Source organism: Sciurus vulgaris (assembly GCF_902686455.1).
Source record: "Sciurus vulgaris genome assembly, chromosome: 1".
Classification (NCBI taxonomy): Eukaryota; Metazoa; Chordata; class Mammalia; order Rodentia; family Sciuridae; genus Sciurus; species Sciurus vulgaris.
In genome coordinates this window covers 56,231,617-56,243,971 of record NC_136461.1, presented here as the reverse complement: position 1 = coordinate 56,243,971, position 12,355 = coordinate 56,231,617, and the positions used below count along the sequence as shown (strand labels likewise).

Genomic DNA, 12,355 nt, shown 5'->3' with positions numbered 1-12,355 from the left:
CCTGCAGTATAATAGCACAGCACCTCTGGGGACAAGGGACACAGTTACAAAGTGGTCTTGGCTGAGGCCTTTTTCCGAGGCAGTCTTGCTAGATGGACTGTTTTCGTGAAAAATCAGAATTTGGGGATTGCAGGACATAAGACATACTCATAGCCATGTTCTGCTATGGAGCCTGGGAGCAGATTATTGTTTTCGAGGGGTCTATGTAGATCTCTAGGGTTTGACTAGAAATGGTTTTCATGGTCAACATTAATTTTCTTTGATGTCCAGCAGTATGTTTTGTTTTTTTTTATCTGAGATTTAGTAAAGGAAAAATTGTGAGGGAGGGCAACTTGCAACATTTGCACTCACAAAAACAATTTGTGGCTTTGTTTTGCTAGATATAAATACAGTTGTTATTTTAAAGAAAGGTTTTGTTTGTATTGAATTTCTGATCCACATATTTTTTCCCATTCCCCCTTGAGAGCTAGAAACTTTGGTATGGTAACACTTTCCAGAAGCACCTGAAAGTTCCTTAGGAACATTTCTGGTCACCAACCAAATAAAAATGAAAAATGGAATCTCAGGGGTGCAACTTGGTTTCAAAACTAACCTTTTACAACTTCAATTATGGGAAGGAGAGGGAAATAACTTATTTTTGTGTGCCTACTTGACCATGTATTATAATCCACCAAAACCAAGGAAGTTAATTCATTTTCAAAAGAGAAAACTGCAACTTCTGAGTGATTTAGTAACTTCCTCAATGCTGGACAACTCATGGGAAGCAGAACCAGAATTCAGACCTGTGCCCATTTGACTACCCCATCCATCCTCCTCAGACTTAAAAAATACACAAAACTTAGCGTTATTTTTCTAGCACCTTTAAAAGACTTGTTTTCTTTTATTGTTCACATAAGATTGTCTGGATGAACATAAAACATAAAAGCACATGAAGTGTTACTGAACCTGAGGCTCAGCGGAGCCAACATGGACCCGAGGATACCAAGTGCAGCAAAGAGAAAGTGGGACTATTCCCTAGCAGGTACCATGTTTATAAGGAGCCCAGCAGCCACTCATGCAAATTCGTTTTTAAACTGCCTCATAATAGCTGAAAAGACTGTCATGATCTGTCCCCAGCTCAGTTGTCTTTTTATTATTTGAAACCTGCCCTTGCTAAATACAGAGTTGTAGGTAGAAAGAATTTTGCTGATCATAATATGCCTTCAGATGATGGTTACACTGAAGGAAGGTTTTCTTTTTTTTTTTTAATTTCCCCAGGAAACAATGCTGAGGAAGTTTTAGGCAAAATATTGGAAAAGTGACAGAATTGAAGGGTTGGCATTCTCCATAATTTCTACTCAGGAAGGATTCAGGACCAGCAGTCTAGAAGGGTGCTAGGGACAAAATCTGGAAGCTGTTTGATACTAAGCGCAAGGGCGCGCGCGCGCGCACACACACACACACACACACAATTTATATATATATATATATATATTATATATAATTTTTTTTTAACTTGGTGTTTATGTAATGTTTTCTAACAATGTTTTTGGAAATGTTCGTTGTCACTATTTAAAAGGGGGCTCATGTAGTAGGAACTTGACTGGCAGGATTTAAATTTCCTCTTCCACTTGCTGCTTGTGTGACCTTGAACAAGTTACTTAACCTTTTGATGCCTCAGTGTCTTTCCTGGAAAAGAGATCACAGTGTTTTCCTCCTGTGGTTATAGTGAGTGTAAGTTAATAAAGTGCTTACAGCGGTGCCTGACACCGAGTAGACTAGGCACTCCATAAATGCTTGCTATTGTTATTTTAATTAATTGAAGCTTAATTTAATTTAATTGGAGAGTTAGAGATAATGGGGGTGGGGGAAGATGCTGAAGTTGCCACAGTCCAGCCTTCTGTGAATTCTTCCAGGATAAATAATTCTGTTCAGTTCAGTGATTTGAGGTTTGTAATTTTTGTTTGCTCTGTACTCCACATTTATATTTCCCCAGTTCAGTATAATGGGAAGGTCATTGAACTGTTCGTTTTTTAAAATATGTTCTTATTTTAATTCTACTTCCAAGAGGTGTTGATGTGGCATCTGATGAAGGTATGTATTCTGTGGGGTGGAGATAAAGCCCAGGAAGAGACCAGGCGCTCTGTGCTGGAGGTGTGAGTGTTCCATTGCTGTGGAATAGGGATCGCCACATGCTTAGGCATTAATTGATGCCCCAAGTCATAATAAGCCATGTCATTTTCACTCTATGGCCAAAGGAAACAACCAGTTCTGGAGAAAGACACCTTTTTCCTGATCCTAAAATGCAATGAATTTTATCATATAGCTTCTGATGGGAGGAACACTGGGGACTGCTTCTTCAGGATCTGCAGTCTTTCCTAGTGAGCATTTAGAGAGATTCTTTTTAATCTTAACCAATGGGGTAATTAAAAGCACACTGTCTAATTTGGATTCAGTGAAAGTGTTTCTACATGAAAGTGAAGTTCAGGGGCTTGGTTCTCTTGATGCAGTTTAATCAAAGGCCAAGCCTGAAGTCCTGAAGAAGGGCAGGTAGACTCTCCGATCTGCACTTTGGAGATCAGAGGCAGAGTTCTGGGATGTTCAGCTGAAAGGGCCAATGTGATTATTCAATCAACAACTTCCTTCTTACAGATGAGGAAACAGAGGCCCAGAATTTTGCTTGGGTTCACAGAGCTGCTGAAGGTGGCTGCAGGTTTCTGAATTCCAGGTCTGGCTGATTGTTCCAGCAACCACATCCTTGATCATAGAAGGTATAGGCTTCAGCAGTTCTATGCAGAGGAACCATCTGTGGGAATGGAAGTGTTCATCCTGTCCAGTATATGAGCAACCGGCCACATATGGCTTTTGAGCACTGAAATATGACAAGTGTAACTGAAGGGTTGAATGTTTTGCTTTATTTTATTTTAATTAATAAAAAATCACATTTATGTAGCCACATGAGGCTAGTGGCTACCATGTTGGACATTGAGGAGAGCAAGGCTTGTTCTCACCTCCTGTTTACTTCACTGCCACCCAGGTAAGAGGTTCTCTTTTTCCAGTGACTCCTACCAAAGCAGGAGAATAACCCATGCCCACCACCCCCTCCCTCCCCTCTAGGTGAAAGGTGGTTCTTCTGTAAAACCAGAGCTGGAGTAGATGTTTCTCTGAGACCTCCTCTGCTGCTTTGTGACTAGACCTGGCTTTCCATTGATCTTTAGGGTGACCTTTGGTGGGGCACACAGCCTGCCTGTGCCTCAGTTGCCTCACATCAGCAGAAGTTAACACTTGTTCTGCCCCTCAGAGGTGTTGGGAGGGGACAAACTAGGAAGTCATGAGAGGAACTCCTTTTGCAAACTTGCTTTTTAAAATAACAGTCTTTGGTGTCTGGAAATGCTTTTTTGACTGCGGTACTAGTTGGAGGTGGATTTTCCTTTCTCTGAGACGCTGCAGTTGGATTGACATGCTGTGTCAAAGTGATGCTTGCGGTCAGGGCAGGGACATTCACAACTCAGTCCACATGAAGTCCGAGCTGGAAGACAGGGTGCTGATGAAGGGTGACTGATTTGAACATGAGCGCCCATTTTCAGGAAATCTAACTATGTGTTCCCTTCATTCCACAGCCAGCTGGCTCATCTCAGAAACCACAGTGGACCTCCTCTCTGGGAACCATGTCTCTCCATTCTCACATTTCTCCTTTTACTCTCTTTATTCCCTGTTGGCCTCTGTAAGTCCCTCTTTGATTATCTGTAATGTGTGTTCTTCAGTAAACAAAACCCTCTCCCAGTTGTCTCCTTGGTTATTATAACCTCTATGTCTGTGGTTTTCAAACTTTATTTCTAGACATTGGCTTTCAACTGGCATGCCACAGCTCATTAACAGGCCTCAATTCCCTTCAGGAATATGCCACCAAATTGTGACAAGACATAAAATGTAATTTTACTCTTGCAGAGCAAGTAGGTCTTTTGACCTGATGTAATGTGGGGTACCATTTGCTCTGGGTAGCAGGCAGTGTAACAGCAATCTGGAGCTGAGCCCAGGAAGATGGCTGCATTGGCACTTCTGATAACTGCCCCAAGTGCACAAGATAGTCTCCTTGAGCCAGTAATACAGTGCTGGAGAATGACCTTGGAGTGTGATCCATAGTGAAGTGGCTGAATCTCTAGTAGCCCCGGGAAGTGTGTTTTGTTGATTGTTTTGTTTTTATTGCATCAGGGTTTGCCTTGTAATTATGGTTCAATGATTTACTCTTAAGGCTTTTAATTCTTTCAGGGGTGCCACCAAGAGTTGTATCATCTGTAACTAAGCCACAGAGACTGTTCTCTGTCTCTGAAGTCCCCCTGGGTGACTGCAGGAAACACAGTAGAATCCTGAGGGCACTTGTCGAGGTCTTCCTACCCAGTACAATCAAAGTAATGTGTTTTACACATCAGTCTTATGAAGAAGATCCCTATTGCAGAGAGAATTCCTCTGCTTAAAAAGAAAAACAAAAAAGTTGAAAGCCACTGCTCTAGAGCATGGTTCTTGAAAATGTCCTAGGAGTATCAGAGCTCCTAGTGGGCTGTGATAGTACGAATCTCTGGACCCTCCCCTAGAGCAGTTATAGTGTGTCTAAGTTGCAGGTTGACAATTTGTACTTCCAGTCAGTTCCCAGGTGATGCTCAGGCTGCTGGTCTGGGGACCACTGATTGCAAACTGAACCACTGATTCAGGTGGACACAGGTGATACTAATAAATACCTATTATGTTAGATGTGAAAAAAGGAGGAAGAGAGCCATTCAGAATTTCAGTAACTCACCTGTCATCACACCGCTGGTCATCACAGAACTGGAATTTGAACCAGGTCTAGGTGGGAACAGACCTCCCACAATCAGGACATCTCTTGCCTCTTTTGTAGAGTAGAGGTTCCCAGTCTGTGGTCCAGGGTCGGGTACGGGGTCAGATTAATTGCAAGGTGTTCGCAAATCTGGATGTAAAGCAGGCATTGCCCATGGTGTACACCAATACCTTTTCTCTTCTTTTTTAAAAGTTTTAAGTAGAAAACTTTATATTCTGTTGTGCTTTTAGGTTCCCAGCAATATTGGACAAAGAGTTTAAAGTCCTGTTTATCTGCTGTTTCTCCATGCCTCAACCACCTGCACCAGAACGGTATATTCATTGCAATTGATGAACTTACACTGACACACCCTTCTCAGCCCAAGTCCATAGTTTACAGTAGCGTTCACTCTTAGTGTTGTGCAGTCTGTGGGTTTTGACAAATTTGTGAATGTGCATTTTCCTCTCTAGCATCTTAGTATCCCTCATAATAGTTTCTCTGACCTAAAAATCTTCTGTGCTCTGTTTTTCCCTCCCCTCCTCAACCTCAGATATTTTTACTATCTCAGTAGTTTTGCCTTTTCTAGAATGTCTAATAGTTTTAATCATATTATAGTATACAGCCTTTTCAAAGTGGCTTCTTCTAGTAAAATGCATTTTCACCTACTGAAGAGCATCTTGGTTGCTTCTAGGGTTTGGTAATAATGAATAAAGCTCCTTTAATAAATGATAAAACTTGACATGTGCAAGCTTTGTGTAGACATAAGTTTTCAGTTCATTTGAATAAATACCAAAGAGCATGATTGCTGAATTATGGTAAGACTGTGTTTAATTTTGTAAGAAACTAATGAACTGTCTTAAAGAGTGTAGACTGAAAAAAAAAAGAGTGTAGACTGAACCATTTTGCATTTCTGCCAGTAGTGAGAGTTCCTATTGTACCACATCCTCACTGCCTTTTGGTTTTGTCATTGTTTGGATTTGAGCCATTCTCCTAGGTGTATAGTGGTATCTCCTTTTTAAATTTGTAATTCCCTGATGTCATTTATCTTCTCATATGCCTTTTTGCCATCTATATATCTTCCTTAGTGAGGTATCTCTTTAGGTCTTTTGCCCATGTTAAAATCAGGTTGCTTTCTTATTGTTTAGCTTTAAGAACTCTCTATTCTTTATAACAGTTCTTTATCAGAAGTTTCTTTTGCAATTATTTTCTCTCAGTCTGTGGCTTGTCTTCTCTTTATTGTCTTTGGCAGAGCAGGATTTTTTTTTTTTTTTTTTTTTTCATTTTAATGAAGTTCAGCTTAGCAGTTTTCTGTGAGCATGCCTTTGGTTATATCTAAAATGTTTGTCATTCCTAAGTTCATCTATGTTCTCCTTTATTACCCTCTAGGAATTTTATAGCTTTGAATTTTACATTTGGGCCTGTGATCAATATTAGCTAATTCTTGTGCATAGTGTAAATTATGTGTCCAAACACTCTTCGCTCCCTCTCTTTTTACATGTGGATGTTCAGTTTGGGCACTTTTTGTTGAAAAGACTTAACTTTGCACCATTTTACTGCCTTTGCTCCTTTGTCAAAGATCAGTCAACTCTATTTATGTGGGTCCATTTCTGATTCTGTACTATCCCATTGATCTCTTTGTTCTTTTGCCAGTACCCCGTGTTTTGATTACTGTGGCTTTATACTGAGCTGAAGTCAGGTGGTGTCTGCCCTCCAGATTTGTTCCTCTTCAATAGTGAGTTGGCCATTTTGGTTTTTTTGCTTCTTCATATAAAACTTTAGAATCAGTTTGTTGTTATCTGTGAACTAGTTTGCTGGGATTTTGGTTGCAATTGCATTGGATCTATAGATTACGTTGGGAAGAACTGCTATGTTGATAGTATTGCTTTCCTGTCTGTGGGCATGGAATATCTCTCCATTTGTTTCATTATTAGGTATATTTCATCAGAATTTTGTAGTTTTCCTCATAGTTCTTGTACATATAGTTAGGTGTATACCTGAATATTTCATTTTGGGGGCATGCTAATACAGATGGTAACATCTTTTTAATTTCAAATTCCAAAAGACAGTTTTGTTTCTTCCTTCTATGTCTGCATATCTTTAAATCCTTTTTCTTATTGCATTAGCTAGGACTTCCAGTACGCTGTTGAAAAGTATTGGCGAGAGGGGACATCCTGTCTTTTTCCTTATCTTAACAGGAAAGCTTTAAGTTACTCAGTATTGGCTGCAGGACATTAGCTGTGGGATTTCTATAGATTTTTTTAAATCAAGTTGAGGAAGTTTCCTTCTTCAGTTTGCTGAGATTATTTATCATGACCATTGAATTTTTCCTAATGCCTTTCTTTTGGTATGATCATATGATTGTTCTCTTTTAACCTGTTGGTATGATGAATTTCAGTAGTTGATTTTGAAATGTTGACCCACTCTTGCTTACCCAAGATAAATCCCACTTGGTTGCAGTATAGCGTTCTTTTTATAAGCAGTTGGATTCATCTTGCTATTATTTTGTTGAGAATTCTTACGTTTCTCTGTTCATAAGAGTTATTAGTCTCAATCTAGTGTCATTTATCTGGTTTTGGGGGAAGTTAGGAAGTATTCTCTCTGCTGCTGTCTTCTCAGATTCTAGATAATTTGTATAATTTCTTCCTTAAATGTTTGAAAGAATTTGTGTAAGTTCTTCCTTAAAATGTTTGGAAGGCTTCACCAGTGAAACCATCTGAGCCTGATACTTTATTATCTGGAGAGTTTTTAATTATTGATTCAATTTTATTAATAGAAACAGGGCTATTTAGATTGTTTCTTCTGTGAATTTTAGTGGAGTATATCTTTCAAAGGACGGTGATCTATCTGTTGTTGGTTATCAAGTTTATGAACTTGGAATTTTGCATAGGATTTGTTTATTAGTCTTTTAAAGTCCATCAGATCTGTAGAATGTTCCCTCTTTCATTTCTTTCTTTCTTTCTTTTTTTTTTGGTACTGGGAACTGAACCAAGTAGCACTTTACCACTGATCCACATCTCCAGCCTTTTTCCTTAATTTTAAATTTTGAGACAGGGTCTCACTCACTTGTTTAGGGCCTTGATAAACTGCTGAGATTGGCCTCAAACTGGCCTCAAACTTATGATCGTCCTTCCTCAGCCACCTGAACTACTGGGCTTACAGGTGTGCACCACCATGCCAAGCCCTTTCATTTCTAATAATAATTTGTTCTTTTTTCTTAGTTATCCCTGCCAGAGGCTTTAATTTTAAACAACTTTTAACTTAATTGATTTTTCATTATTGATTTCCTGTTTTCAATTTCTCTTATTTATACTCTAATTTTTTTCTGCTTAATTTGAATTTAATTTGCTTTTTATACTTTTTTCAGGCAGAAACTTAAGTTACTGATTTTAGAGGTTTTTTATTTTCTAAGACATGCATTCAGTTCTCTAAGTTTCCCTCTGAAAAGCAATGTTTTTGCTGCATCCCACAAATTTTGATAAGTTGGATTTTCATTTTCATTTAGTTGAAAATATTTATAAATTTCTCTTGAGATTTCTTCAACCCTTGAATTTTTTAAAAGCATCATTTAATCTCCAAATATTTTAAAATTTTCTAGCTATATTTCTGTTAATGATTTCTAATTTAATTACATTGTGCTCCAAGATCAGGCATTATATATCATTTCTATTTCCTATATATCCATGTGTTTCTGACATTGTTGTTTTTAGTACTGGGGATTGAACCCAGGGGTGCTCTGCCACTGAACTATACACCTACCCCTTTTTCTTTTTTCCCTTTGAGACAGGGTCTCAGTAAGTTGCTGAGATTAGCCTCAAACTTGGGATTTTCCTGCTTCAACCTCCCAAGTCTCTGGGATTACAAGCATGTGCAGTGTTAGGCATATTAAAGTGTTTTTAATGTCCTGGTATGTGGACTCTCATTACATGTTCCATGTGAGCTTGAAAAAAATGTGTAACCTGCTGTTGGATGGAGTAGTCTATAGATGTTATTATATCCAGCAAATTGATGGTACTGTTGAGTTCAACTGTGTACTTATTGACTTCCTGCCTGCTGTGTCTCTCCATGGCTGACAGAGTGGTGTGAAAGTCTCCAAATATAATACAAATTTATCTATTTCTTCTTGTAGTTCTGTTTTTGCCTTGTGTATTTTGGTGCTCTGTAACATTAAAGTTTGCTACATTTTCTTGGAGAACTGACCCCTTTATTACCATGTAATGACCCTCTTTATGCCTGATAATTTCCTTTGTTCGGAATTCTTCTGTCGGAAATTAATATAGTTATTCCTACTTTCTTTTGGTTATTTTTAGCATGGTCTATCTTTCTCTTTTTACTTTTAATCTTTATATGTCTTTACAATTAAAGTGGGTTTATTGTAAACAGTGTTTGATTGACTTGTTTTTTTAATCCACTCTGACAAACTCTTTTAGTTGGTATATCATCCATTTCTAACTTAATTATAATTAGTATATTTTTAGATCCTCGACATTTAAGGTGATTACTAATATATTGTTTAATGACAGGAATACGTTCTGAGATACATCATTAGGCAGTTTTGTAGTGTGAACATCATAGAGTATGCTTACAAAGCCCTAAAAAGTACACCCTACCAAATACTTTGGGTGTATGGTACAGCCTGCTGCTCATAGGCTACAAACTGGTACAGCATGTTCACAGTACTCAATACTTGTAGGCATTTGTAACACAGTGCTGTTGGTGTACTTAAGTAAATCTAAATGTCAAAAGGGTATAATAAAAATGTGGCATAAAAGGTAAAATATGGTACACATATATGAGGCACTTACAGTGGAGCTTATAGGACTGAAAGTTGCTCTGGATGAGTCAGTGAGTGTGAACACTGAGGACATGACTGGACACTACTGTAGACTTTTAAATGCTATATGCTCAGGCGACCCTAAATTTATATAAAAATATTTTTTCATTCTTCAGTAATAAATTAGCTTACTATAACTTTTTAAAACTTCTAATTTTTTAATCTTTTGACTTGTAATAAGATTTAGTTTAAAACCTAAACATATAACACTATACAAAAATATTTTGTCTTTATATATTTATTCTGTAAGGTTTTTCTATTTAAAATTTATCTTTTTTAACTTTTTAAACTTTTTTGTTAAAACTAAGACTCAAATACACTAGGGCTACTTGGGGTCAGGACCATCAGTATCACTGTCTTCTACCTCCCCATCTTGTCCTGCTGGAAGGTGTGACAGTAACAGGCAGGAGTGGTAACAGACAGGAGCTGTCCTCTGCTGTGATAACAAGGCCTTCTGGAATACCTCCCAAAGACCTACTGGGACTGTAACAGTAAAACATATACTATAGTAAAATAAAAAATATACTATAGTAAGTACAGAAACAAGTGCCATAATCATTTGTACATATAAGTGTCTGTACTGTACTTTTATATGCCTGGCAGCCCAGTGAGTTGGTTTATAACAGCATCACCACAAACATGTGAGCAAGGTATTGTGCTGTGACATGCTAACAGGTATGAAGTCACTCAGCAGTAGGAATTTTTCAGAATTGCCTCAGGCAAAGTATGGAAAGAATTATTTCACTAAAGCACCATGTCTGGTTGCCTTTTCTTTTTGGCCAGAGGGTACTGGGAATTGAACTCAGGGGCACTTGACCACTGAGCCACATCCCAGCCCTATTATGTATTTTATTTAGAGACAGGGTCTCACTGAGTTGCTTAGCGCCTTGCTTTTGCTGAGGCTGGCTTTGATCCTCCTGTCTCATTCTCCCAAGCCACTGGGATTACAGGCATGTACCACTGGGCCCAACTGCTTTTTCTTTTAAGAGCAGTAGGAGATGGGGAGGCACAATGTTAATTCATAGATTTTTATTCAAGAAGGTTGCTGGAGAAAGTAATGCTCTTGTGTTGATTGAGTCCCCATGGAGCTTTCTTCCCGGCTCCTGTCTACGGAGGCTCTGTCTGCCTCACCTGCTCACATCCCTTAACCAGTTTTCCCGGCTTCTTTCTCTGTTGCTTGCCAAGGCCAGCCCTTTCTCCTGGGATCTCTGCTGTCCTGTTGCTGTACTCATCAGTTGTCTTCTCTCCTGGTCCCAGTCAGTCTTTGCTCCTCCGCTGTTTCAGTCATATAATGTTTTATTTGATATACTCACTGTGTAGCAGACACCTCTGTGCAGCGGGCACCTCTTCCCATCTTCCAGCAGAAGTGCCCAGGCCTGCCAGCCAGCTCTGCTCATAGTCAGTGCACCCGGACCATGTGTCAGACTTGGGCTAAGTCCTCATCTTGCATCCTTTACCCCTGACCATTTGTGGGTCCTTGGCTAAGTTACTACATTCTCTAAGCATCTGTAGAGGAAACATTACTTCATAAGGCCATTGTGAGAATGAAAGTAAAATAATTTTACTTGCAGAGCACTTGACGCAGAGCCTGACAGGAAGCACGAGCCCTGTGGGGTTCTGGAGGCTTGCCCAAGAAGGGGAAGAGAGGAGCCCCTGCACCCCTGCCTCCCCTGCTGTCTCCATTCAGTCCTCGTGGACCTCTCGTGCCTGTTTCTGAATCACCCTCCCCTCGATCTGCTTCTCAGCCTGTTTTTCATTACCACCACATAGGGAGAAAAACTAATGTAAGCTTGAGTGGACAACTTTAATTAACTTAAATTAAAATTTTCTCCTTAATGAGATAAGTTAAATATTAAGGAATAAAATTTTGAATACAGTTGAGCTTTGGAGGGTCATGAACCATTGTAATATCAAAGAATTTTTTTTAGTCACTTCCCCCACAAACCTCTTCCCTCCCCACTGGTGGAGGCAAGTGTCCCTCCTAGTGAGAATGCACACCGTAGGTCACTCTGCCTTCTCTTTGTGAAGCTTCTTTTCTTAAACCGTCCCCTCCCCGTTGGCTTCTCTGACTAGCCTTTCCCACCTTCTGTGTACTGCTTCTCTGAGAACTCCTTCACTCTGCTTTCCTGAACCACTCAACCACACAACAGGGGCTGAACATTTATTTGCCTTGGGCAGAGATGTCCAGGACAGAGTCATACCTAGGGAGAGAAAGATACCTATGTTCTGTAGCAGGAAACAGACCCAAAAGTGGGCAGCAGAAGGAACAAAGTCCAGCCTGAGCCCTGGGGCTGAGTAAACTTTGGCTGCTGGACTGAGTAGAGGGGAGTGTTGTGGCAGGTAGGGAAATGCAGCAGGCAGGGCCAGAGACACAGGTAGCCTGGCAGGACTACCCCACAATCTCTGACACAGCCCAGGGCTTCAGAGACACCACTGTGTCACTGTTCTTCTTAATGATTGTTTTTTCTTGTTGTTGTTGTGCCATAATGTTATCAGATGATCTTAAAGTGCCACATGTGCCACTTTTTGAGAAACTGGTTCTGGGGAAGGGGAGCAAGAGCAGAATACGCACAGCTAATGCAGAGGGAGAGCCTCTGATCCCAGGTTTGGCAGAGGGACAGGAGTGGCTGGCTACAAACCGGTAGAACCTAAATGTGTTTGGCCAACAGGGGTTTGGAAACTCACCAAAGGTGCTTCCTTTTTGTGTGTCTGACCTGTTTTCTCCCATTGCT

General features: G+C 39.7%; 1 protein-coding gene across 6 annotated transcripts in view; it reads left to right on the top strand.

Moving 5' to 3' along the window:
* GNG12 (G protein subunit gamma 12) overlaps positions 1 to 12,355 on the top strand; it is a 125,532-nt gene that overhangs the window by 15,234 nt on the left and 97,943 nt on the right. The window lies entirely within an intron of this gene.